The sequence below is a fragment of the Struthio camelus genome, chromosome 4 (assembly GCF_040807025.1).
Source record: "Struthio camelus isolate bStrCam1 chromosome 4, bStrCam1.hap1, whole genome shotgun sequence".
Taxonomy (NCBI): Eukaryota; Metazoa; Chordata; class Aves; order Struthioniformes; family Struthionidae; genus Struthio; species Struthio camelus.
Genome location: NC_090945.1, coordinates 56,851,206 through 56,879,182, shown reverse-complemented (window position 1 = coordinate 56,879,182; position 27,977 = coordinate 56,851,206). Strand labels below are relative to the sequence as shown.

General features: G+C 42.6%; 1 long non-coding RNA gene across 4 annotated transcripts in view; it reads left to right on the top strand.

The window, feature by feature from the left end:
* LOC138067212 (uncharacterized) overlaps window positions 1-27,197 on the top strand; it is a 57,207-nt gene extending 30,010 nt beyond the window's left edge. For 3 of the 4 annotated variants that reach the window (XR_011141057.1, XR_011141058.1, XR_011141060.1), the window contains 5 exons: window positions 5,816-6,771; window positions 9,024-9,145; window positions 10,442-10,609; window positions 13,118-13,244; window positions 17,303-27,197. This is a non-coding gene — a long non-coding RNA (uncharacterized lncRNA). The remainder of the gene's footprint in view (window positions 1-5,815; window positions 6,772-9,023; window positions 9,146-10,441; window positions 10,610-13,117; window positions 13,245-17,302) is intronic. The other variant, XR_011141059.1, reaches the window with a different exon arrangement.
* Window positions 27,198-27,977: the final 780 nt, after the last annotated feature.

Sequence of the window (27,977 nt, the reverse complement as noted above, 5' to 3'; positions counted from 1 at the left end):
TTTCCTACAAAACCCAACTCTCATTCAGTGTTCTTTGAAAGGCAGGGACGTATTCAAACCTTTCCATCTTTTAATTACTGTGTATCTTTCAGACTGCTGTGAATACAAAATTATTAATTTCCTCATGGAAAATTATTAATGAATATTAATGAATACATCTTTACAGCACCTCTTCCTAAGAAAATTATCTCTACTCCCAGTCTACTGTGGCAGCTGTGATGTCAAAATCCTTAAACTGACAAGAAGGAGAGAGAGTGTGGACAAAACATATTGACACTGCATCTGGGTTGAGTCCACATGGATGATATATGACCTCTCTAGAAAGCTGAGAATAGGCTGGAACTCATAGATTAACAGATGGTTTCTCCATTTAATATGTTTCACTGTTATATGCTAAATCGGATCACAACTTAATAAAGGTTTCAAAAGGTGTGTTATGTCACCTTATCCTAGGCAGAGATACTAACACAAGGGGATTACAAAGTTCAAATCATTAGGTTTACATTTGCAATGTAAGCCAATTAGCAGTAGCAAGACAAAATAGAGTAATATAATGGCTAGGACAGAGATACACGATTCAGCCGAGCGGGGTAGGCAGGGAGAAGGGAAGACAGGAGATAGATGGCTCTGGAAAAGCTGTTTCCCGTCTTCACAGCCAGGACATGTTGGGGAACTTCTGGGTGAGAGATACTGGAATGCCAAGCAGATAGTCTTTTCGTTAAGTTCGAAACAGTTACTGTGTTTACCTTTTATTTGATCCTGGAATCTCTGTCTCATATTACAGTGATTAGTCCTAAAAGCCTAGCCTTAGGTTCCAAAATTTGTCTTATACTTAAAAGGCAGGGTGAGCCTGGATGAAAGAAGAGAAGGTGGGGAGTAGCATCTCAGTAGCAGCAATGAGTTGCCAGAGAGGAGGAAGCAGAAGTGCCCCGTCAGTCACTCAGCCAAGGTTTTGAGAGCAGGGCACTGGGTGGTGCTGGTGTACAGGGGGGCTGGTATTGCTGGTTGCTGGCAAACAGGCGATCCTGTTGAGGAAGGAAATCCTGGCGCTGCCCCACCTGCCTCTGGCACAGGGCACTGAGATGTTCTCCAAGGCTCCAGGTAAGCCCCAAGGGAGCACAAGCATCCAAGCCCAGAGGTGAAGGACAAGGTTAGCAGGTTAGAGATGCCCACAGTCACAGGGCACACCTAGTGCCCACACCTAGTCTGTGACTTTCCTGAGCTTTTGCTGTTCTGCTAACACTTGAAATGCCCGAAGCGTAGCTTCTGTTGACTTCACCAGGCCTGTGGCCTGAGGAACGTCTCTCAGGGACCACGCTGAAAGTCTGGCTGAAACCACTCGGCTAGCATCTTGCAGGAATGTTGTGGCAGAGCTGGGCAGTGCTGTGACAACCAGAACAAAGCTTAAATCCTTTGCAGGCTCAGTTCCCAAGCCTCTAGGGCAACATTCAACTGCCTCAGCTCTCAGCCTGTCCTTTCTCCCGTTTCCTTCACAGCATAACCTTCCCACATCTTCAACAGGGGAAACAAGTCCCATGGGGTAAAAAGAAAGTGCTGTAGAAACCAAGCTACAATGTATGTGCATAAAGGGAGTCAAATGAAGGCTGTCCAGAAACTCCTAATCTTGTCGGTTCCTAATTTCTTCTCTTAACGTTCTAGTAATGCGGTAATGAAAAAAAAGCAATCTCCTATTTTCCATCAAAAAAAATTCAAAAAAACAAACCACAGAAAAAAATTAATTCCATCATGTGACTCTATCTTAACTTTTACTAGTGGGGTTGAGATCTTTTTAGACCCATAGCAAATCCTCTATCCTCTGTCATTAAGTTTTTACATTTTTACATATTTTGCCTTCCATTCTTGCATCTCTGTAACAGAAAAAGATTCAATTTCATGTTCAGGAGGGCAATGGGGTTACAATATCTCTGTATATCCCCGTCTGCCCCATCTCTCCTACCATCCCTGCAAGCTTCTGCTCACCCTGCCAGCGTGCTCTACTCACATTTTTTTCTCTATCCCCTCCTTGTTAGCTTTTGCCTTCTGTCCTTTTCTCTGATTTACTAGCTCTGCTTTTTGCCTCTCCCATCCACAGTCGTTTCTGTCTGTCTTTCCTTTCACCGAATGCAGCTCCTGCCTTAGTCTCTGCCGGCTGGCGCTTCCTTACCTCGCTGTGCTCTGTGCCGACACCAGCATCAGCAGGGCAAAAAGCAGCATGCCCTCCCTCCCCTTGCTCCTGACAAGCCAGCATGCAGTCTGCAAAGTCCCACCTGATGGGAAGAGCAAGTGCCTGGGAAGTAGGGTTCAGGTCCTGCATTCCCAAAATTTCCAGGAAAAAAAGCAATATTTACTTTGCAGAGAGCAAGCAATGAGCATTGCAGCAGTGGGGGGGGGGGAGGGAGGGAGGATGAGGAAGATATTATACAGCGATATTTGCATAAAATCAGGAGTTAAGATAGAAAGTGTGTGGATTAATGTTATTCCTGGTTAAATTGCTCTAATAATATTTGTTGTATATGTGAGGAAAGATTTTATGCCACATATTGAGAAAAGACTATTTGTTAGATTTCTGTTTCCTTTACAGCATTGTGCTGTTGGCTTGGCAAAAGGAACACAGTGTTTACTCCAAAAGTACATTTCCTGTGGCCAATTTAACACTGAATTAACATGGGGCTAAATCCATAAAGAGACTGAAGCTTCACAGTGCTCAGCGTGGTAATCAAATCCCAGGCCTTTCCCGAGACCCAAAACAAGTTTCCAATCTGCTTTCATCGTGCTCTTAGACCGAACCCATGCTGGCCATGAGTCCCCCTTGCGGCAGGCCCCGGGCCCTCGGGAGGAAGGGCTGTCTCTTCTGCTGGACACTATCACACTGGGACGTCGGGTAGCCAGAGGCTTTGCGGGTGTCGTGGCCATTTACATCACTGGTAAGTGTGCATTAGCGGGAGGCAGACAGACACACCGCAGATTGATTTTGGCTTGGAAAACTTCATGCTTCTTGCTTTTAATAAATGGCAGTACTGGAGACTTATTTGCTTGTGGCTGTTATTGGACTCCCCTCTAAGAGCTTAAAGAGGAACTCTTTAAAGCTACTGTGCATGGGTGTTTGGTACTTTCCATTTCGTCTCCTAACTTAGTAAAGCAATTTTTCACTTGGCCAACTATTTCAGTGGTTACAGAGGCCCTCCGGGGGGGACTGCCAAGAGGACCTAGGAGCTAAACCACCTCGCAGCACTCGTCTCAGTGTTGCAGTAGGTGTAAAACATTAGTTGCAGCTGCCGGGTTTGACGTGTACCGCTTCAAACAGTTGCAGGAACTGTACGTTTTACATCCTTGAGGCTAGGACCTGAGCCAGCCTCCTCGGCAGGTGTGTACCCTTGCCACAGGGCTACAGATCCCATCTGTGGCATCCTGGCCTCCTGTATATTCACTCTTTTCGTGCAAATTGCAATTGTTTTAGTGGAAGAGGCTGAGCAAAGCTAGCTCCAGAGACCCTTTGTTTGCGATCAGGGTGGGAGATGTGGGCTCATGTCTCTGTTTCATCTCCAGCAGGGTGGAGTTTTGAAGCCAGTGCCGCAGTGGCTCATTCACTGCCGATCTGAACATAAAGCTATGTTCCTTGCCATTATCTATGGGTTACTTATCCCACTACTTATGAAGCAAGACAAGGGAGGAGAGGCTGTGCAGAAACACTTGCTGGGATTTTGCTGTGAACTAGGGCTGATTCTGGGCAACTTTTGAAGAGTTATGCGTGGCCATTGGGAAATGGGGCACTCGCAAAAGCTGAATGAGACTTTCACCAATGGGCTTCAACATAGTAGTCAAACGTGCAGTAAGTTCAGTAACAGGACATAGATGCTTAACTTGGTAAGTCTTGAGATAGTGTGCAAATTTTTAAAGGTGAAAGCAACTAACCACTAGAAAAACTTGCCAGAGGATGTGATGAATCCAGTCATAAGTTTTTTCTTTTTCCTAATTAAGCGTAACTGTTTTCTGAAAGGCATACTCTAGTTCAAACAAGAATTGACTTGAAAAAATCTGGTAGTTTGGGTTACACAAGATGCCAGGCCATATGATCACAACTGACCTTACAGCTCAATGATTGTTTAAAAAAGAATCGCTGGATACTTAAATAGCTTTAGTGGGTTAGACTAGTTTTCATGTGCACATTATATGCTATTGTGTGAACTCAAAGAATCATTTAAAAATAAATATGTAGTGTTGTGCTTCTATCTTCTTCCTGAAACTTCTTCAGCATTTCCTTTTGAATGTCCTTTCCTTAATTAGTGGTTATCCTCTAACACCAAATGCAACATGTAATTTTGGTTCATTTTTTGCTAGTCAAAGCATGCCCCATTTAATTATAATAGAGGAGAAATTTTCCTCTTGCCCTGTCTCAGCTGGCTGACCCAGTTTGTTCAAACCCAGCTCCAGGTTTCTTACACTCTGTTCCATAACGCCCTTCTTCCTCCAAAAGGAAGGGACAAAAATTAATATGGAAGAGCTCATGACTTTCTCTAGGGGAGAAATTTGAAGATAGGCTTTTAAATGTGGTATTCTGCCTAACTGTGTATTTCTTCCTTCGTATTGTAAACTGAAATGTCTGTGTGAGGATGGGTGAACGTGTTATAACTCAGTTTGCTATAGACCAACTGATCAGCACCATGTGCCATCATGTGAAGCTGTGAGAATTTTCTGTGTATGAAAGATTCCATATCAACCCAAATTTATTATTTTGGTGAAATATAGATGTGATATTTTTATGACTTTTTCAGTAACGGAATCTTGACGTTTATTATATGATAAGCCATTTTTATTTGCACGTGGCTAACTGAAGAAAGTTCTGTGTTCTTTTCCTCTTTTTCCTTCAGTTTAAGTAGTTGGTTGTTGCACATGCACAATCTGTATTCCTAAGCAAAGTTGTATTGTGTAATGTTTGTAGTTCCACATGTAGAGCTAAAGCACAAACTGAGATCTTTGACGGTCCTCTTTAATGGCATTCATGAATATTTAATAGCTCAACCATATCTGTTAATCTACTGTTGAATTCCAAAAACAACACATTTCTTCACGTTCAAAACTGTTCTACCTATTTTCATAGCAGTCAGCCAAGTGTCCTTCATTGCATGCCGTACAGTTTCAGGCCATGTGATGATTCCTTTAGGTATCAACACATCAGCTTTTCTCCATTGGAATGTTACTTACTTGAACCAAATGGTTAAAAACCAAGCTGCAGCTCATATTTAACTACAGGTTAGCAACTAGATCAGATTCACTGTTTATCTAGTCCAAACTCCTGGCTTAGTAAATGGTCAACGAGGCTTCCTGAAGAACAGTGAAAACCATCTTCAGCAGCCAGTAATGGGGTCAGTTGATGTCAATGGTTCTCACTATTTGGTGTTGGTATAAATTGTAACCCGGACCCAGAACAGGAAGGGATGCCTGAATCATTTAATCAATTTTCTTGTAATCACATAATCACAATCAGAAACTTGCAAAGTTCCATGTTGAAAGTAGTTCCCCTTTTCCAAACAGCTCAGCTGCTGTAGGAGGCAGTTAGAGAACCTCACTTTGCTGAGGATCAGCTTCTCTCCCCTCTTTTAGAGGAGAGATGTCATCACTTCCATCACTTCCTAGCCATATCTGCTTTAGGAGGTTGATTCAGAGTAATAGTGCAGTTTGATTTGAATCCTCTGATTGTTCCCATTTATGTTGTGTTGCTTTGGTTCCTAAAGTGGTTTTGGTGCACGTGAAGGAAATTAAATGAGAAACTTTACTTCAAACTTATTCTAACATTTGGTGCATCATTTTTTCCTAGGTCCGCATGTGAAGACCATGAGATCCTCTAGGATGTAGGTAACATGCATACGCCACAAGAAAGCTCTCAAGTCCTTGGGAGTTCCTTTGACACCTTTCAGCACATGCTACAGAGCAACAAGGACCAAGAGCCACATGCACTTCTCTACTTGCTGTTAACTGCCAGACCTCAACTCTCTATTGCAGTTGGGCTCCCTCTGTCACATTTGCTGACAGGACATTGCACCTAAGGGAATGCTGAGTCCACATCATGCCATATTGCTACCTGGAGTGAAATGGGAAATAGGCAAATTTTAAATCAATAAATTCCAGTCGATTGTCCAGTGATGGGGGCAGGGTGGAGAGGCAGCTTGCTGCATACTGTGCAAAGTGTGTGTGCTCTGATTCATAGCTCTCAGGCTGGACAGCCAGTAATACAGCACAGATGGGATTCATGGCAAACACTGATGGGATGTCCCTGCTGTCCTGAAAAGTCTCATACCCTTGCAGCACTGGAAGCCACAGGAGATTCTTGACCTCTTGGTCAGCGCAGACTCCAAAAAAGGCATCACATTGGAGAGGCCTCTCCTGGTCTCCCTGCATAGCCCCAAATCTCCACTTCCCCACACCCCTGCCACAAAGGTGAACAGGTCACAGAAGATGCAATTTCCTGCGTGACAGTGCTGGCCATGACACAGGAAGAATATACCAGCCCCTGGAGAGCTTCCCCCTTCAGAGCTGGGCTTCCCCCTGCCCCTCAAAAGAATGGACTTATTCCAGTCATCCCCCAGAAAGCTCTGTCCTTGATGACCAGGGGCTGCAGGGAGGATTGCCACTGGAGGGAACAGTGCAGTGTATCCTCACAGGACTGCTGGGTTTGCGTCTTCTTCTGCCACAGACTCCTCCAATGAAGAGGAGGCTGCAGAAACCCTCCTCCTTCCCTTCCGTGCCTGGTTCCTGTGCTGCAGCAGGCAAGAAGTAGGTGCACACTGGGATGTCCTGGCAAGAGGACTCAGGGTGGGATGGACTTGAGAGGGAGGAGAAGAGAGGGAGGAGAGAGGCCAGGGAAGCTGAAGTAGAAAAGGTGCAGGTTCCTGTACGGCTGGCAGCAGCTCCTGGCTGACTCGGATGCCAGACTAGCAAAAAGCCTGGAGAAAGAGGTGAGAGTGGCAGCTCTTCCCCTGTTTCTCAGTTTATAGGCCACGTTGACCTTCCTAACCCCTTTCCCATTCATTTCCTTAGGAACTATGGACTATAGTAGTGCCCAGGGTGAGGGATTTTCCTGTTGGAGCATTTCTACTGACCTGTTTATATTTGACTGTAGGAGTTCCCCCATTCTGATTTTCAGCCTTTGCTTTAAGGTGTGTGCCCTCCAAGCTTGTGCTTTAAGGTGTGTGCCCTCCAAGCTTGTGTATCCTTGGTGGGAAAGATGGCAGGGAGCTGTGGCATAGTATGGCATGTGGTGTGGGTCTGCCGTGAGATGGGGAAGCCACTGTCACTCTCCAAATGTCTGTGGTCTCTATGTAGGGGATGAGTGTACAGGGTTTGGGCTCTAAGGACCCTTGTGTGGGAAGTGCTGCAACAGGAGATAGAGAAGGTCTCTGGATGAAATGCATAGCTGATTTGGTGTTGAGAGCCCAACGGGACAGAAGGGGTCTGGTTGTACCCCAAGCATTTCAGTCAAAAGCCAAGGCATGGAGCCGTGGGTGCCATCTCCCGAGCACAGCACTGAGAGTGGGACCTGGAGCAGAAGCTCTCATCTCCCTCTGAAGAGGGGAAAGGGACAGTTACCTTTCCAAGGAGGTTCCTCTTCACCATCCAGGGCCTAATTGGCCATCTCCTCTCCGGTCTTCCTCACCTCATCATGCCACCACCTCCCAACTGGACCCACTGCTCTGGCAGCCAGCCTCTCCCCACTTCCCAGCTCTGGCAGCTGCTTGTGGAGCTGCGAGGAAGCGACCTCCAGCCAGAAGCTCCCTTTCCCAGGTCTGACCTCGCTTTCCCTGGTCTGTCTGGCCATAGCCTGGGAGCGCAGCAGCTGCAGCTCCAGTGAAAGGGAAGGGCAGTTGCTTCAGGGTTCTGGAAGCCAAAGCCACCAGCCAAAGCTACCAGCCAGCATGCTAAGGCAGAAGAGATAGAGGGCCGGGGAAAGCATAACCAGAATAACCACCCATGCCCAAAGAGATGATGGGTCAAACACCCTAGTGATTGAAGCAGGCAAGACTTACGGGATGCAGGAGGGTACAAAAAAACCTCAACCCTCTCTTTGGGGGCAGGAAGGATAAACAGATGACCAGGACATTTTGAGAAGCTAATTCTGGATCTTTGCATTACTATTACAGCCTTCTTCCTTACCTGTTCCTATTTCTTTCATGCAGCTGAGAACCTTTTACTGTTTCTTTTAATACCCTTTGCAGGTCTGACTCAGCTTGACTTTTGGCTATACTTCTTTTATTGAATACAGATTTCTTTGCTGATCAAATACTTTTGCAATACTTCTGAGCTCTCTGCTACTCTTAATATAACTTCTGAGATGCTGACTCAGTTTGCTTAGTCTGGAGCCCCTCGCTACAAGATCTTCTTTTGCTTAGAATAAAAGTGCTGGATACTATGGCACTTTTGGCTTAAATGTATTTCTTTCCATTCATGTCTCCTATTTCCTCAACCAGTTGAATTAATTTCATCACACAAAATTACCCTTTAGAAATTGAAAAACGTTCAAGTCTTACACTGAATCTAAGCTGAATCAGGTTATAATAATGAACCAAAGTTATCTTCTATAACCAATTATATTTTATAACCAAAGAACACAGAGAATACTCTGTATTTTCTGACATCATCTCTACTGTGTAAGCATCCTTCCTGAGCCAAACGTGAGGAGCTCTCTGAAGCCCCTTCCCTCCCTTCTTCACCCCATTGCAAATGGCTAAGACTCCATGCCCCGTTTCACACCCCAGGGGCGTCCTATGATTCTTTGCTTTTTCCAGAAAATCTTGCCCATATGCCTGACCATGAAACCTGATGAAAAACCTGCTGTCTTTCACTCTGGCTGTAGCCTGGGAGCATTTGTTCTCTAATCTGTATGTAGGAAACTGGTATTGCTCCATAATACGTTTCCCAAAAGCAGGTGTCCGCTGAGCCATACTGCTGTGATGTGTACCCAAATGCTGACCTGAGTGCACCTGTCTTGTAGCACTAAGCTACAGTAACTGCTTTTTTTATCCCCACAGGACTCCAGCCCAAACATGTCCTTATCCAGGCTTTTCCTGCTTATTTCTTGTCGTCCAGTAAATCAACTGTACATACGCCAACACGTAGCCATTCCCACCTTGAGGAATGAATGAACCCTACGGTATGAATGAGCACTCCAGCTACAAGACAATGCCGACGGGGGCATGACATTTTTATCTTATTTCCTGATGCATCTACTAAGTAGCAACTGAAGATTGTGATTCTGAGGATGATGCCTCATCATTAGCAAATTAGATGCTGTAATCTAGTTCTAAATGAATCTTCTTAGGGGGCATTATTCAGGGTCAGATTAAAATTAAGTGAGGGAAAGACTGATTAAAATGTAAGGGGAGCTTCCGTTCTGCACTTCTGGTGGGTGCAGCACAAAACCCTTGAAAGGGCAAAGGTATTTTTAAATCTTTATCTTCATCTTTTTTGCCTTGCTGGTTTTGGCCTGCTCTGGGACTTTCTCTAAATTATGATGCCTCACAAATCCCGTAATGATGTGCGTCTACTCCTCTCCGCTGGGTCCCAGTCCTTGAGCCTGGAGGATGGAAAGAAGTTCTTATGGGATCTCATATCATGCCCAGAGTAAGAAAATCTTTTCACAGTTGAATGGGGCTTTCAATGGCTGTTTGTAGCCACTTGGCCTGGAGATGCAATCTACAGCAAGAGCCCTTCCCTCACTTTTCTAAACCACCTTATCACTATTGTGCAGGGTCACAGGAACCTGGGCTAGCTAAGGATTTCAGCTATGCTAGTGGTGTGTCCTTTAAAAAAGACAGGACCCCAAGTTAGATCAGACATTGCTGAGGGATGAAAGAATAATTAAAGGTCTTCTCACTTTGTTTCTTTGTTTGTTCTTTTGTTGAATATTGCCCTGAACTTCTGAGAGGGAAGCAGTGGCTGTGAGAGGCCAGCTGCACTTTACCCAGGGCCCAGCTTATCTGGGGGTGTCTTCTGGCTATTTCTGTGCTCCCTGCTCTGGACCAACCTGTATTTACCTTTTGTAATATCAGATTAATTCTGGCTGGATGCAGATGACTGGGATGCCATGCTGATTCCATTAGGGCAATATGGAGCGCTGCAAGTGGCCAATAAAATAATATTTGCTTTTAATTTTGACTGAAATAAATGACTTAGCGAGTCACTGTATTTCAAAGCTTTGCTACTGCAGATCAAAACTGTCCTGTTAATTAACTGCCATGTTAATTAATTAGATGTGTGCGAGCTGATGTTTAGCCGCAGTCAAATAGCAGAGTGTTTATTTTTTTCATGCTTTCCAAATGGCATTAGCATTTCTAGTTTCTTGTCTCGTATCTGCTTTCTCATTTCATGACTGAACATGAAGGGTGTTTATGATAAATAACGCTTTGAACTGTTCTGACTTGATCTCCTCTCTGCTGCCTCCCCGTAGCCTGGCGCCCAGCGGGAGATTTGCTGGCCTGCGCTTCCCAGTGCTCCTCCGTCCCTCTGCCGACTCCGGCAGAGCCCTAATGCCACCGCTCCCGCCGGACCGTGGGTGCTCCAAAAGCACCGCCCCACATTTCTGAAAACACTCTCCTTTATCCGAAGTTACCCACAGGTAAGGTGCTCTTATTCCATTCATTAAACAACGAATACTACAACTTGGAATATTATTCTTCATTTCTCAGCTGGGTGAACTGAGGCATGGGGCAGTTGCCTACAGTTATAGGGCAGCTCAGCAGCAAAAGCTGGGAAGAGCATTAAGGACTTTTTTATTCCGGGCTGCCTCTTGCCTGGATCTCGGTGGAGCCCCTCGCGTCAGGGCGACGTGGGAGGAGGGCCAGCGCGGCACCACGGCCGCAGCGGGCGAACGACTGCAGGCAGGGCAGAGCGAGGGGGCAGTCCGCCTTGTCCTCTCCTTACTTTTTCTTTACTTTTTGGAAAGAGGCACTGAGATGCTCAAGGGAAAACACTTTGCCTCTCTTTTCTGAATCTTACCCTTCGAAATGACAGAAAGGATTTCAGTGACAAGTGGGACCTTGAAGGAAAAATTAGCCATCATAAAAAGCTGATACTTTCTGTCCTGATATGCAGTTCTCCAAGGCCCTGATTCCCATCTTGGAACTCAATTCTGTACTTTAGTTTTTGCTTCTTCTGTTTTACCCACTAAAGCTCCTTGTAGTCTTGGTAACTGCAAGGGAAGTTGCTTTTCTTCACCCACCAGCAGGTCTGCATGGGGCTTTCTGAGCCGATTAGGGCTCTCTTATTTAAAGCCCTCCTAATCTAATTAGGTGTTTCTCATGGATGTACTAACAACAAAGACCACATATCCACAACTATTAATTCTACGTGCAGAAGAAAGAGTGATGATTTTTCTGTTAGGATTTCTAATATAAGAGCTCCAAATTTGCTGGGTGTTATATTACATTTTCATGCCAGTGAGGCATGATCCAATTCCTACTGGAGTCCATAAAAAGGCCCCTGCTGACATCTGGCTTTGACTCAAGCCCTACATCTTTATCAGAAAGCTTTGCTGTCTGCCAATTTTCTGAGTCTAATGCACATATTCAGGAAAATGCAGGGGCAACTGGAAGAAGAATGTTAATGAAACCAGACAGGTATATCAGTAATCCAGCTTAAGTCATTTTACCCGAATATTTGACACAACAGATTCTACTACAACAGATTTTAGCTTTTTCTCTGAAATCTCTGACAAACAGTTTCAAAATCTGGCTAATCAGACGTCATGAGGGCATTAGTGTTTATTTCCAGGCTACAGGATAATATTCCTGCATTTAAAAAAGACAGATACTTGAAAATTTGCTTTGCTGTCGCTTGGTCCCCAGGCTGGTCTGGTAGTGAAATGAGTGGTTAACAAACAAAAGCAAGATCTCACTAAGAAATAGCGACAGTTATTCAAAGAGCAGATTTTTTGCTTTTTGTTGGAAGCCCACTATATAAGTATTTATCTCCATTTGGGAGTGCCATGATTGTGCTTCTGATGTTTCAGAGTGCTTCTGATGTTTCTGTTGTCTTTCTTTTGAGTGTAGACTTAATTTGTATTAAAAAATATTACATTAGTACATATGATTAATAAGGTGTCCGATATACAGCTGGTAGATGTAGGTGTGTGTGTAATAAACCCCTCTACAGGACAGTTTTGACGTGGAAAGAAAAAGGCAGGGATCTCAACGAGCAGATGGGACGAGGACAGGTTCAGATGAGCCAGTGCTCATGAAAGTAGGGAGGAAATGGAGAGGGGCGAAACAGGCTGAATTCAAAGTACAGAAGAATAGTTCTTGTTAATAATTTTAAAGACAGAAAAAATGCTGAAAACCTACCCACCAATTAAGAGGTGGAATTTTAAGGGTCCTAGCTATTTTTAAGTGATAAATGGAGAAGAGAAAAGCTAGTTCTAGGAACGCACATAGAGGCAGACATATTCAAAACCTTAAGAAAGAGGGGAAATACAGATTTGCTAAGGACACACCTTAAGCAGACTGCAAAGCAAGTCTACAATGAGCAGTTATATGCTGCCAGCTATATACAAAATGGATGGAGGTTGAAAGCCCATCTTGAATATTTTTTGATCATATATTTTTGTGAATTTATGGAGGAAGGCAATTGCAGAAAAGAGTTTAACGTGCAGAAATCTTTCATGATCAGAAAATAAAGGGCCAAGGATTAATTGATTAATTGACTGGTAACTGATTGGATAAAGTTATAGGTTGCTTCTCCTCTGATTTCCACTGGTATAAAGTCAGAATAACTCCATAAATGTCAATGGGCTAAGCCAGTGAGAATGAGAGAAGAATTAGTGCATCAAGGATATTTCTCAGTTTCAAAGTACTACTAAATTTCAGCAGTGCTTTGGGATCACCTGAGATGAAATGTACTGTACAAATGTAAATGGGCCTTATTATTAAGTGTCTGCTAATTTTATTCAGGGAAATAACCCTTGCTGCTCTGAGTTCAGCAGCAATTTGCATAATTTCAGGTAAGTGAATCAGAAATGTCTTTTTAAGAAGGAGGCTAAACCCTAAAGAATTTAAAACTAGAAAGGACATTAAAAGATTCAAACTCATATGAATTACCTGGTGCTTTTCTTTATATTTCATCTTTCCAGGGACATCAAACTCCAAATACATAAAGGGAATGGAGGAAGGGGGAGGATAAAAACAAACAAACAAAAAAACTCTAAACAAGCAGAACATTTGAAGGTGAAAGGGTACAAATGAAGGCTGAAGAACAAGGTAAAAAAAAAACTGAGAGGAAGTGTTGCTCAGTGAATATTTTAATATTTTGCAGGGAAATTAAATACACAGTGTCAAGGATAGACAAATATATTTTTTTAATGTACTGCCATAAAAAAAATTCCTAGAGCCCCATTCTAATGCCATCATTTTTGTTTGGAAGGTTTTCTATTTCTAAAGCATAAATACCTCTCCATCCTCCTGCCAGCTTTTGCCTCCTTCTCTGAGATGTGGTCATTAATAGCAAGCATGAATGTGAGTGTCAGAAACGCTGAAAAAAAGGTTAACTCCATCAAAATCAAGGACAATACTCATCTCGAAGCTAGGATTTCATCCAGGCAATAGGATAAATGAATATAGCACCAACTTTAGCGTAAGAGGGCTGCTCCTCCCATCAGCTAATTGCTTTAGATTGTTTTCTGCACATTTTATGAATGGCAAAGATTTTATGTGAAAGTCAAGCAGAAAGGAATTATCTGGCCTCAGATGGTTCTCAGATGGTCTTCAGGTAAAAAAAAAAAGTGTTTGGGGTCCAGCTGAAGGAGGGTGTCCTTGTCTCCAGGCTCTCAATATGAATGGTTGCTCTTTGAGCAACAGGTTACGTATTCCATCCTTGACAAGGACCTTCTTGCCAGCAAAACACTGGGCTTTCTCATTTGCCTCTATTCTTTAGAAGGGCAAATGCAGGATATACTTGGAAGCTGTCTACTGTCACTTAGTCACAACAAGCCTGTCTTAAAATACTTGGAGATTTTGCTTCTTTACTTCAACCGGAAATATGTTCTAGGGCCTCTGAGGATGAGAAATTGCTCTCTGATTCCCAGTCAAAATTACTCATGGTCACGTTACTATCATTTATCATTGTGTCAGTGGTGTCTTCTCACTTAAATAATTCTTGGCTACATGGTGATTAGCCATTTAATAGATTTATACAGAACAATCACAATTCCATTTTTGAGTCTACACCATCCACATTGTTTTATTCTGTTTTGGTGATCTGGATACTTCATTTCTCTCTTCTTTCTAGTGGCCCTTCATTGCACTTCTTCCCATTTGAATTCACATTTTTGAGTATGGGTTGTACAAGGTAGTCTGGATCAGATTGTAACAGTCATTTGTATAATGGCAGGAGCACCTCTCATGCTGCAAGAAATACTGAGCTGAGGCATCCCACAGTTGCATCTGTATTTTTCTGGCTGCATCATACTAATTGATTATATTCATCTTGTGATTGCCTGAATACCAAGGACTTTCTTTTCCTCAGTCTCTTTACCCTGACAGTTTTGCTTTTGTGTGCCCAGTCATTTCATCAGGAATGACATGAGATAAAAACATACAGAGTGCAATCATTTAGTTAGCTCTTTTCAAATGAGTCATCTACCAATATTCAGATGTTTGAAAGCTGATTCCAGCCTAAGGAGCGGACCATGGAATAAGGCGTTTCTTTGTTGTGGCTGTACTTACTATAAAGATTGCATATAATTACCATTTCCTTGAGCCATATGTGGAAGAATCACACGTGAGAAGGCTGTTGCTGTGCTGGCAGGTCCCATCCTCTTTCCAGCCAGTGCAGAGGGCTCTCCCAGTGCTTTTACTAGGGGAGTGCAACCAGTGCTATCTGTGGGGCTTCTCTGCAACTCTTCTCCAGTTACTTTGGCTATTGCTGTAAGAGATTTGTAACTCCCCCAGAATAAAACCCACCTCCTGTACTTGCATACACCCTTCTTCCTGCCTACCTAGCTGTGAGCAGTCTTGTCTCTGGCCTGCGCTTGTGGCATTGGGTCTTGATGCAACCCAGAGAGGAGTTTTGTTATTCTGATTGAATAACAATTCTGAGTTACAATAGTTTTCTTACGGGGAACCGTAGATGTCACGCAGGTTTCATTTGACTTTTGCAAGGTCAAAACTGAAAAACTGGAAAGAACTGTCATCCCTTTACTCAAGATGCTACAAATGAGCCACATATAGCTAGAACAGAAATGACATAGAACCATGAAGGACCCATTGTGTTGCAATATCAGGCTCTACCCGTCCCTTTAGGAGTTGTACGGGGATTCAAGCTACCAACGGGGCAGTGTCTTGGACTTTGGGAAGGAGGGTTATCACTGAACTAAGAAAGACAAAGAGGCTCTTGAGTGTAAGCATGAGCAAGGAGGAGGTTGCTGGTACACTCATCTCTATATCTTGCTACCTAATCTAATTTTCACAAAGACTGGAAAATGCCTCGTTTACACTGCTAGTGTTCACATCATTTAAAAAATATACATGCTTGCAGGAGCTGCGTATTATCCCTGTTAAAATCCCTAAGCAGTGCTTCTGGAACTGCAAGTGAGAGATATCAGGTGGCTGAAATATGTTTAAGAAGATTTCCTGTTATCATCCTTCCTTGCTGCTGTTGTTCTGCTACCATGTTCTCATAACACAAGAGGCTTGCATTCTTAAAAAATATAGAGACGGTTATTATACTTTGGAAAACATCCAGCATTGCTTCTAGGAATGTAATGAGTCTCAGTAGTCTAGTCCAATCCCAATGGAAGTCCAGAGAAAGTCAGATCTTGCTGACAGACCAATGCAAAACCAGGTGGGTTAACTTGCAGTTAACAGCACACGTGGTGAAGGTTGCAAAATGTAGATGGAGAAGCTTAAGTTTCTTCAGCATAAATCACAGTAAATGGTACCCCAAGCAGGCCACAGCCACAGTTCAAAGGGAAAATCTCAGAGGAATAGCTGCTATCTGCATTTTATAATGAGTCTTTTTTCCCCAGCCATTATAAAGATCGTAATGATAAAATGGAAGTGATAATGCTTTCCACTTGAAGCATTGCCAAAACTGAGTTTGATGGGAAGGCTGTTTTGAAGAGGCTGTGGATGTAAAGGTCCATCTGTGGGGTCTAAAGAACCTTCTATATCAGCAATGAGTCCACTGGTGTGGACTTTATCTAATACAATCTAGATGGCTGCGGTGAAAACATCTCTATCTGAGCTGGCTGTTTAGCATATTCATTGGAAGGAAAGAAACACTTCTGGGGTGTGAGTCATTTTATTCTAAAGCAGATGTCTACAATACTTCTGAGGAATACTTCTCTCCCTAAAAATGCCTCTTTCTATCTGTTGATGCCTCAATAGATAGCCAGGAGGAACACACTGTATTGTAGATGCTCAATGCTATGAGAGAGGAGTGTACCCCAGTGGCTGAAGCTCTTTAACAGTTTGGGAAACCTGTAATAAGTATTGCTGTTCTGCACATAATCTTCTGTACTATGTATCTTGCAAACAATGAGATCGTAGGACTCATGCAGGATCCTTCCATTGTTTCTGCTACTCCTGCAAAGGAACACGTGTGCTATAGGTCATTGGGTACCATGTCCTAATTTATTAGGGCATTGAACACAACACACTTTCCTAGCCTTCATTCAAATAATATTGTAAATGTTATATTGGAGCAAAGAAACAGACAATATGAGAAAGACACAAAGGAATTTATGCTGATTAAAATCAAAACAGGTCAACAGTGTTTTACTTGTAAGACATTAGGTGCATGTGCAGTCCTTCAGAGGATCTCATGCTACTTTAAAATAGCAAATTAAGTGTAATTTCAGGTAGGGAAACTGAGGCTAAAGACATCATTTCCATACTAGATAGCCAGCTTGAGAGCTGCACGGAGAAGAAGTACTGCACTGCAGTCATAAAAAGGAACAACCATATTTCTCATTTATGATGATCGTGCAAATCTAAAACAAAGCTTGCACAAAGAGATGGTTACATTCCTGCAGAAATCACAGAAATAATCATGCTCTTCAGCAGACCACAGTCAGTTGTCACACTGCAGTCCAAAAATGCAGGCATCCAAGGTGCTGCAGCTATTTGAGATTTGCAGTGGTCTTTTGGAAAGGAAGTAGCAAAAAAGCTAAAAGAATACATATCTCCTGCTGAAAACAATGTCACTGAGGCATAATGGCGAAGACAATCCACCACAAGAGAAAGTCATACTGGAAAATATTAGCTGCAGCTTCAGAAGGGTCCAAATGGTACATATAAGATGTATGCTTTTTTCACAGACAGGGAAAAGGAAGCTGCTACTGTGAACAAAGTGGGGCCTAAAGGAAAACAAAACGATGCTTTTTCCCCTCTTTCATTTCTTAAGGATGCAGCAGGCAGGTACTGAAGGATATTTTTCTTTGAGCAAGAATGTTGTTTCTTTTCCTTCCTCCCTGGATTTCCTTTCCCTCTGGATTTCCATTGCATTTCTGTGTACTTTTCTTCAAGGCAAAGTGTTGCTGGAGAAGTGTGTCTTGAATCTCTACATATAAAAAGTGTGTGTGGGGGGTCCCTACATTTAGGCTGGCGCCACCTGAGAGCAGTGCCATTGCCTTGAAGGGAGATGCTGTCCTTGCAAGAATAAATTTGCAAGTGAGTCTTGACATAAGAGCTTCCTTCAGAGGCAAAGTGGAGAGCAAACAGCTCTTCTATCAGCTGGAGCAACCCTTACTTGCTAGGGGTGGACCAGTGGTAGAAGTAGGTGCCTGCAGACAGTCTACGTGGTGCCAAATTTTACCACAAAAAAATAATCCACACCGAGAGAGAAAAATAATTAAGGGAAAAAATGAGCTGAGAAGATGCTAGTTCTGAATCTCGTGTATGAGCAAAGCAGGGACATACATCCCTTACTTGCAGTGCACCAGATCACACAGGATAACCATTATCTTTTCCAAGCATTATGGAGACCTGTGGAGCTGAACTGACTCCAGGAACCATAGTCCCAGTGGATGGGGCTGGTACTAGCATGTCCAAAGGCAGGACCAAGGTCTCCAGCATTTTCACAGTGCAGGGATTTTCCTCTATTATGGCATCAGTCTCGAAAGATCTGAACCCGCTCATCTTCTGTGCTGCACGTCCCGAGGAGGCACCCCCAGTCCCAAGGGTTCACAAATGATCAATTAAAAGCAGGCAAACAGACACTGGTTGACTATTAGCTATAAAAATGAAGGGTTCGTGTTATTTGTTGTCCTGTTATTTTTGTTCTTTGAGGTTTATAGTGTATGCATGGCACATACTCGAGCTTTTATCTAAAGCCATTAGGACTGGAACTTTTCATTTTAAATGAATGCTGAGATTCTCACATAATGACAAGAGCTGGGGAAAACATCAAATATCATGAGACATGTGAAAAACATCTTAAGTTGGCAGTACTACACATAAAAAGAGACAGCGCTTGCCTTGAAGAGCTACAGTCCAAGCACATGAGACAAAGAGTGGTAGAAAGTAGCATTACCACAATTTTACACATACAGGAAGATTAAGGAACTTGTCAGTGCTGAAAGTGAGCACAAATCTGCCGAAGCTCAACTTAGAGCCCTAACTATAGGCTATACATATACATATACTATAGGGATACATTTCTTCTTTGTTATACATTCTTAATTGACATAGGAAAAATAAAATATTTTGTATGTTGCCAGAGGATTATATTTTCCTTGCTAAAACAGGCAGATTATGCTATTGTTGTGACTTATGATACTACCATATTGCTTCAGTGGGCCATAAGCTTCATAAATCAAATTTGTTGCAGTATCGGATATTAATATTTTTCAGTGAAACCAATGAAAAAAACGTTATAGTTCCCAGTGAAAGTAATTTTGAAATAGATTCAGTGAGCATTTCCCAGATTATTTTTGTGGGGGGAATGTGTGTGTAGAAAAGCAAATTAAATCACATGTCCTGCAATTCTTCAAAACATCAGAAAGGTGATGGTGGCTGTGGCCTTTATTCTTGTGTTGCTCTGCAGAATATTATTTAAGCACTAACTGCAACACATAACAAGCCACTTTTACTCATTGGTGTGACTGCATCATTTTCTCTATAGGGTTAATTTGTTTCCGTTTGGCAGATTATTTTAATCAGAAACCTAGCCAGTTCTCAGCTGTAGCTTATTTTGACAGTCATTGACAACAGAGTGTTCCTTCTAGTTGTGGGAACATTGATTATGGTGGTTATAGAGATGAGATAAAGCTATATGTACTTGTTCTGTATTATTTAATGAGTCATTGAAATTAATAACTGTCGTGTTCTTATCTTGCATTACAGTTGAGAAGCACATTGGTTATAGCCAACAGTAAGTTGAAAAGCTGGTTGTTTTGCTAATAGATCTGTTGCACTTGTGAGCTGTACAGCCATCACTTAGTCTCCAGAATGTACTGTCTTTGTGTTCTTTAAAAATCCTTTAATATCCAGAAGCTATTTTTTAATTACTCGATTATACCCTATTTCAAGTTAATGAAAGTGAATACATTCGTATTAGTATTAACATAATGTAACTAATCATATTTTAATTTATTTGCTGGTAGTCGCATAGAATAAGGAATTGATTAGCCTGGCAGCAGATGTCATCTTCATCAATGACTGAGTTAAAAAATAAATCCAGTATTTAAGCAAGATCTTTGAAACGTCAATCCATATAAAATCTCTGTTTATTGAGCAACGATATTATAATAAGAACTCTTAAATTAAACACAACCTAATGCTAATTATACTGTAGCTCTTCATGGGCACTTATCACTGTGGCTTTTGTTGCAGTCTGACATTATTCTTTTTAAGTTTTCATTTTAAGCATCAAATATTTCACTATAAGTGAACTAAAAGTTCTTAATAGTAACTTTGTGCTGGCTTTCACGGTTGATGAAATGCTTCTGAGAGTTTGGGATGACCATGTATTAGCCTGCGCTGGCAGCCTCGACTCAGCCAGAATCTTAGCCTGGGTGACACTCGGTTTGGTTTGCTAGATCTGCTGAAACGTGCTATCACCATATCTTTCCTTCAAGCACTGTCCTACATAAACAGGACGTGTGGCTTCACACTAGAGGCCCTGAGAAAAGCAGCATGCAGGGGAAGATTTCTGAAGACGCTCGAGCACTTTTAAGTCCTTTATGAGGTGTGGTTTGTTTACCTGTTTTGAGGTATGTGTGTCTGTGTGTGATTTTTTTTTTTTTTTGAACTTAATAGCTAAATAATTTTGAGAATCTTTTCTTCAGTTGCCACATACAGGTGCCATAAAAAATCCCCCACAGGTAAATAGATATTTTTCCCACTAGTGTTTCCTTCCCCTCCCAAATTGCACAGCCCAGAACTATTTCCACCTCCCCGTGTCCTGCACATGGAGCAACACTCTGGTCAGTCATGACATTTCATTGTTATAAAGTAGGTCAGAGTATTTACTTACCTCTAGAAGTCAATCTGATTGATTTTTCTTTCCTTGTCTATTGATTGCAAACCTTAAAGAATACTGTTATTGTCATGGTTGCCTCAATAAGAGAAGATGGAAAGGAGACATAATAACAGTCTTCAAATATGTAAGAAGTAGCCAGAAGGAGGACAGACTAAACTCTTCTTATGGTGGCCGAGGCAATAAGTTTAGAGGCTTAAATTGCAGCAAGAGGGATTTATGTGAAGCCATAGGAAGACTCTTCTCAGTGTTGAAGCACTGGAAGACGTTGCTAAAGGAGACTCAGGATCACTAGCATTGGCAGTCTTATAAAAGCTGGCTAGACAGAATTCCCTGAGGAATGGTTTAGGGAGAACTAAAAGTTTCTTAGGAAAGCAGAATGAGCTAAATGACCTCTCAAGTTTCTTTCTATCTCCAGTTGTACTGCAGAAGACGGGCTCTGTCCCTTCAGCTCTTCAGAGGTTCCACTATAACCTAGTGACAAAATGGACATTGAAGAGTTTAATTATCCACGGGCAGGTTTATTTTGCTGAGGTACCAGCACTGGCAGCAAGAGCCCGAGAGCAGTAGGACAGCATGGCATGCAGAAAAGGAGGTGTCTGCAAGAACTTCTACCCACGTTTCCCCCTACCAGAGGCATCCCACACCTTCCCAGCACCCCTTCTTATATTGCGCATTCCACCTCCCACAGACTGCGACCCAGGTTCCTGCCTCCTACCGCACCTCTAGAGCTGGAACAGCAGTCCCCTGCTCCCCGCCACTTTGGGCATCCTGCAGCACTCTCATGCACTGAGATCTTGTACGTACTCATCCTGCCACATCCCCTCACTGCTGAGGACAAGGAATTTAGTGGAAGCCTTTACCTTTACAGCCTGACAAAAAAGAGAAACCTTGCATTCTGCATTGGACTGTCCTGCCACTCTGAGGCAGTATGAGTGACCCCTCTCGTAACTTCTCATGCTGCGCTGCAGCTGGAAAGACCTCAATATCTATATGCTTCGCACCGTCTGCACCTGCATGGCCAATGTCAGCTCACAGCCTTGCGCCTCCTCCTTCTCCAAGCTGCGGTGGTTTCCTGTATCCATGGGGCCATGCAGCTCGCAGAACAGGGACTGCAGAACTAATATTTTTCTCTGCTACATAATGGGTTGAACGGTTTTGTATTCAAGGTGTCCAGGTTCTGGCAGTTAAAGTAGCTCAGAGGAGGCCGTTTTAGCGGCTGTTGTCAGGCACCTCAACACTCTGCGTTGATGTGACATCCCATCATCACATGCAGACAGGAAGCAGCAAGCAGGCGAGAGAGAAAATATAACAAAAAGGATTTCTGTGTCTGCCAAGGGAACAGCCCATGGGCAAAATCCTGCCTGCTCAAAAAGTAGACAGCAGTCAGAAATGACAGCTTTCGATTTTGCATTGTCTTCTTTGCTGAATTTTCATTGCATATCCATCAGCTAATAAAATGTAGGTGAATGCAAACATCACTTGGATGTCCTCACAGGTTTTCACCAATTAGCTTTCTCTAAATCTTGTATTTCTACATTTGCTTCTGCATTTATGCATCTAGATTTTAGTTAGGTATATCACACAGGAAGCACATCACATTTTCTCTCTGTTTTTCAATGGATGTGTTTTTTTAAAAACTAGATATGTTAAAAAATGTGAATTAAAAATCACTCCTTTTTACTTCAAAAGGGGAATAAAAATTGCCAGCATCCTCCTCCATTTCTGTTTCACCTCTGGATCTAAATTCACACATTCCCCTTTTGCTCTTAAAAAAATTCCATAAATTTACTTCATGGCAGTTGTAGTAAACTGTAGCACTTTAGAACAGACCTTCTGTGTTTCCTTTTAACATAGACCCTGTTCCCAGTAAGATTTATGCATAAGCAAAAAAAAAAGGAAATTATGCTAGGTTTTCTGGTTAAAAATTTTCCCAGATTTTAGGCACTAAACTGATCGTAGGCTGAAAACTTCTGAAAAATGAAAATCTCATGAGTCTTCTCAAACTTACAGCCTTCCAAAAAATGCTGACATTTTTTGAAGCAGACGCTTCTTCAAAAAAATTCTCATGCAAAATTCCATTTTCCTGTTGAAGATTTGGATGCTACATTTGTCACCCACCTACCCAGTTCCCTCAGTGCATTAGAAAATTCTTCCTTTAGTCATATATTTTGGGAGTTTGGAGAGGAGTAAGCAAGTCCACTGCAGAAAAGGCTCCACAGGCTGAGACTCAAGACTTATCTCTGAGGACTCCTTTGTGGGTTTTTATTGCTCTCTCCTGTACCTCTAGGCTCTATTGCCTTCATTTTATTTCAGGGTTCATTTGAGGAGTTTTTCTTTTTGCCCCTCTCCCAAGATTTGTCCTCGTACAGAACACACCATTTGTGTAGATATGCAGTGCTTTTAGTGCGCTCCTGATCTGAGCGGAAATGCTAGTGTAGCTGCACCACAAGCTGCACTGGGGCACACCTCTACGTAGAAGAGATGAGATCACCAGGAGGGTCCTGTGGCAATTATGCGTCATTTTATTCAGTTAAGCTATCCTGGCAAAGCTTCTCTTTCTTCCAATATAAGTTGTGACTCTATTACGAGCATTCATTGCTGTATCTATACAGCCATTTGCTGGGTGCTTTGGTATAGCTATGTTAGTAAACCCTTTCTTTCATAGGTAAGAAGTTATCCCCAGTGAAGGTGAGTCAGGTCAGCCTCCAGTTTGCAGCAACACCATGGGATGTCAACATGAGGTAGCTGCCCAAGTACCTGTACAGATCTCAGATTTGGGCCCTTTGGTTGGGTTTCAATGGCAGCTGGCAGTGATTAGAGCATCTGGGGATGCAACCACCCTACACCTGGTCTTTCTAGACCATTGAAAGGTGAAATGAACTGCATGCGTCTCCCACATTCGTGCGGGCAGCTCTCAGTCAAGGAGCAGTAACTTTTTACAACATGATTATTTGATCCCTTGTGCTCATCTGACCCTGGTTGTATTTCACAGGGTCATCCACGATGGGAAACACTGATATCCGCTAGTGAAAATTCCCAGCTGAGACTGAGGGGTGATTGCTCCAGTCACCAGTGCATTAAAGTGCGGCTAAGACCAATTGAGTCCCAAATGGGAATGTCTACACAGGGTTTTAATATGGATTCACTCATCCTGGGATTTTTCAGTTTACAGGCCTGGTGAATGCAGGCCAATGTACACCCTACATCTCTGTGAATGTACACACACAGCCTTGCTCCCATGCGCTCTAGTAGCAGCGTGCCTGTACTGTTTTTTCCTCCACTTTCTCAGGCAGGAAGAAAAGCAGCCATTCTCCCACAAATTAAATGAGTCCTTCACAGATAAGATAGTCATTGCTGCTTCCTGCATGGAGGCCCAAATTTTCATCCTATCCAATAATCAGACACTGTAAAACGGCATTTTAAATGTATTCACAGCTTTCCAACATCTGGTGCATATTGCTATGTGCAGCGGATGACTAAGTTGTATTTATTTTGGAGCGTAATGCCATAGCCTGACTATTTAAGAGGGACTGTATGAGAAAGGATATACCAAACAAAGGCTTACTGGTGAACTTACCTGCCACTGCCCTTTATTCATCTGTTGAAACAGCATGTGTATATTTGCATAACTTGAGCTGCTCAGTAAAAATCAAAGCCATCAGTATCCTGCTATCATTAGTTTTTGCCTCATTTATGCAAAAATTATTTATATGGTGAGCAATACAGATCATACTGTTTCTTATGTTTTAAAATCACTAGCTAAGGAGAAAAGGTTTTATCAGAAGTGCTTAGTCATTTTGGAACCTAGGAACTATTATCATATGTTTTGGCTAAGCACTTTAGATATTTATTTCTCTTTTTGTATCCTCTTTCTGTATTTTGTATCTAAATGTCAAATATCTGATGTTTTATAGTTTCTGTAAAAATAGTACTACTATGCCTTCTCCCTTTACTTTAACAAATGGTATAATTGATAGTTTGAATGTGTGTGTATTTTAAGGATGCATTTTAATCTGAAAAGAAATCTTAGGGAGCCATTGCCAGGTTTGTGGATGTTGCATTTTTTTGGGTTAGCATGAAGCAGTTTGCTCCTATCAGTGAACGCAGTCCCGGCATTCATGCCATGCAGAATGATGAACATAGATAACCTCCATACCAATAATAAACCTAGAACTAATCATTCACACCCTCACTGTTAAAGAGAACCACAAACAAACAAACAAACAAACAAGCAAGCAAACAAAATTGGTCATGCAGCAACTGAGATCCTAAGAACAGCCATACAATTTTAATCAGAAAATCTTGTCTCCAGCAATAGTCAGTTGTCTGACTATAAGAAGATATTATTTTAATTTGCAAGATTTGTTTTCCATAAACTAATTTTAATTGGCATCAGGTTTATTTCTATCCTTAGACAAGTCCTATACTTACTATACAACATTTTGTTTTGGTTCCAAATCGTTCTGATAGACTTGTAATATCCATGCTTCCTGCTACAGGTTTTTAAAATACTGACATGCCGTTGACTTTCTTCCAGTCTTCTGGAAACTAATGGAAGTTTTCCAGGATGCTCAAAATCACCATTTCTGGTTCAGAGCTCTCTTCAGTCGGCTGTCTTAAAAATCACAGGTGCAGGTTATTCAGATCTACTGATCTTAAATGCTTAATCTTAGTAGCTGCTGGTTTATGTCTTCTAGCTTTATACCTGGAACGACAATCCACACACAGAGCTGTGATCTCACCATATTTAAACTAATACAATTGCAGATTAGACCAAAAAGCTTTATCAGAGGTTCCTCATACCTTTATCAGAGGGACCCTTTTAGACATAAAAGGATTAGCACTATTTCTGAGGGCTCAAATTGCGCTGGTACACAGACCTAAAGCAACACATACACCTCAAAACGTATCGTATTTCATTTTTATAAGCTAATAAACCTGTTGCCGTGAAAGCCGAGAGAAAATCCCAGGAATATGAAATAGATGTGTGCCTGAATCTGCAGGGAGCCTTGAACAACTGCTTGGAGAAGCCAGAGGAATTTTAAACAGTCACACTCAGGTGCTAACTCCGGCGGCGAGGGACACTAATCCTTATCTCAGCACTGGTAATGAACTTGCTCCTGAGTACTCTGGAAAAGTGTGAGAGTTCAAGAGTTCACGCTTATGTCAGTGTGTTAATCCTGGTAGCTTTTCCTGAAGATAAGCTGTACAAGAGTTATGTCCCTAACGTACCCAAAGCTTTATGGTCCAAAGACTGTCTTCTCTGGAGCTGTCTCCAGCCACAAAGCTGTGAGCTCTGAGTAGACATTTTCAATGAGTGTTTAAATGCCAATGAAAACAGGAAAAGCTTGCCTTGATCTGGAGTGAGGGGTACCTCACTGACTTCTACCCTCTTTGACGACATCGTGCTTCCCCCACCTGCTTTTCATGCCTACCTTGGCAGGTGTACTTTCACCTAGGACCCAGTGAGGACGCGGGCAACCTTGCACGCGACTGTCTTTGCTTCTGCAGTCGAACGGCCGGGCCCTGTTTGCAACACGAATAGTGAACCAGCACGTGTCCAGAACAGAGCCACATCCAGGCTTCCAGACAGCTCAATAGCTTCTGCATTGCCTCTAGTCAGACATATATGTTAACAAACCAGCATTTGAAGAACTACTCCTCCCTAGCAAGTAAACGAGAGGAACTTAATAAATATGTGCATTTAAGCATCAGTAAACACTTTGTTGATGCTATAGTCTGTGATGAGAGAAGAAACAACAGGGCTCAGGGTCATAGTTCAGGCAATGATTAATGTTACATGCTGTCGATGCTACTGTAATTTAATGTGGTTTACCTCAAATACTTAATGCTGGGTACTAAGTGTTATGCACAAAACCAAAAAATAGCTCCTTTTAACATTCTAGACAAGACATCTGACTTAAAAATTTCCCAGCATGCAGGTCTTGCCATATCGTTTGCCTTTGAAGTGAAACACAACAGGAGCTGATAGGAATGTTTTGATGAAGCAGTTTCTCATGAGAAAATGTAGCTTCATCAACACGGAAATTTTTCATGGCAGCTTACAGGGCAAGAAGATCATTTAGGGTTAGGATAGAAATTCTAGGTCAGAAGGAGACATCCACAAGTGGGTGAAGTATTCAGCTGGGATGTGAGGGATGAGTCTTTCAGGTAGTATCCTCAGTGTACCTAAGCCAGTGTCAGCACAGCGAAGTGCTTGTTCAGTGCTGGAAATGGCAGGTAAAATTTTTGGACAGACAATTAAAGTTTTTCAGTACAGAAGCGGCTTTGGATGTTGCTGATCAGCAGTAGGTACATTTCTGGGCCTGACAACTGAATTTTGGTGATGGTAAGCATTATTGAGTACTTACAGAGAATAAGCAGCTGGCCTTATCCTGGCTAGGGAAATTTACCATGTCGAATAAGGTTTGTCACCTGCAATAAAGCTATAATGCACTTCTTGTCCACATTTGCAAGTTATTCAACCAAATACCATTATATAAGTAGCACATCAAAGAGGCTGTATATTATAGAGCTTAAGAACCATAGACCAGAATCACTGAAGTGTGACTGAAGGTGTTCACAGAAAGACGTAAAAATGAATATCACTGGGGAGGCTTTAGGAAAGGCAGGGGAGGAAGAAGCAAGTTATTATTTCTGCTTTGCCATGACTCATCAAACCGAGCTCCTGCTCCAACCAGAGCACACTGATCTAGAATCAGGCACGCTGATTCCTGCCACCGGTCCATGAACCACTTGTAGCCATGGAGGAAGCCATGGAAGATAAACGGTGTATCAGGCACCTCGGGGCCAGTGCACTGCCCTTCCAGTGCTCCAGCCCCAACGGCAGAGCCAGGACTGTGCCTGAGCAAACCAGTCCATCCGAGAGTCTAGAGGATGTCTGACTGACCTTGGTAGTTGAGTTGGGTTGTGCCTTGCCAGCCCAGGGTGCAGGCGGAGTTAATGCATGACTGTCTGCCCTCACCAAGCCAGCAAGCCAAAACATTTTCATCAAAGGGCTTCTGTGTAATGAGGCCCTTCCGATACAAACTAGAGCTGTGGAAAAATCCATGTTCAAAGCCTTCCTCCAAGCCTTGCAGCAAAGACTTTAGGAATAGAAAGCACCAAAGGCTGCAGGTTTATACAGTCTTGATCCCAGCAAGTCTCAAACTACATGCAAACTGGGATAAACCACATGGGTAACTTTTCCCACAGTTGGTTCTCACCCATGTGGACTCTCGCCGCTGAACACACTTCAGTCAGTGGTACTAATAAATGCCCTTCCTTGTTGCTAAATCACACAGTCATAAACAAACTCCAGTTTCCTGAGACAGCATCATCCCTGATCTGAGTAGAAGTGGGTTGACCCCAGGCTAGGTGTCCAGATGGGCAGGGGGTAGGATGTGGCTCCATGCCCGGCCTCACCAAACGCATCCTGTACCAATACGAATAAGGGCACTGGGGGGAGAGGGGGAGTTAATGCCCTGAACTACTTCTGGAGGTCAAAGGGT